Source organism: Lipotes vexillifer, unplaced genomic scaffold (assembly GCF_000442215.2).
Source record: "Lipotes vexillifer unplaced genomic scaffold, Lipotes_vexillifer_v1.1 scaffold242, whole genome shotgun sequence".
NCBI lineage: Eukaryota > Metazoa > Chordata > Mammalia > Artiodactyla > Lipotidae > Lipotes > Lipotes vexillifer.
This window is the reverse complement of record NW_006771376.1, coordinates 981,690-982,167: the sequence shown is the minus strand read 5'-3', so window position 1 is coordinate 982,167 and position 478 is coordinate 981,690.

The following is a 478-nucleotide window of genomic DNA, read 5'->3' as shown; positions in this document are numbered from 1 at the left end:
TGCCCTCTTTTTTTTTTTTTTTTTTTTTGGTTTGTTTTAAATGATAAATCTTCTATGAGGCTGAGTTTATTATTATTATCATATTTTTAAAAATATTTATTTATTTATTTGGCTGTGTCGGGTCTTAGTTGTGGCACGCGGGATCTTTTGTTGTGGCGCGCGGGCTCCTCTCTAGTTGTGGCGCTGGCTCCAGAGCGCGCGGGCTCAGTAGTTATGGTGCATGGGCTTATTTGCCCCGCGGCATGTGGGATCTTAGTTCCCCAGCCAGGGATTGAACCTGCGACCCCTGCATTGGAAGGTGGATTCTAAACCACTAGACCACCAGGGAAGTCCCTCTAAGTGGCCACTCTTGACTTGGGCCCCTCTGGCTCTTTGCGGGGCTCGAGGCCTGGCTTCAGGCTTGCTTCTGCTTCTGCCTTGCTCTAGTGACCCAGGGTAGGTCTCCGTCCCTCTCTGGGGTCCTCCGATCTGTACCATG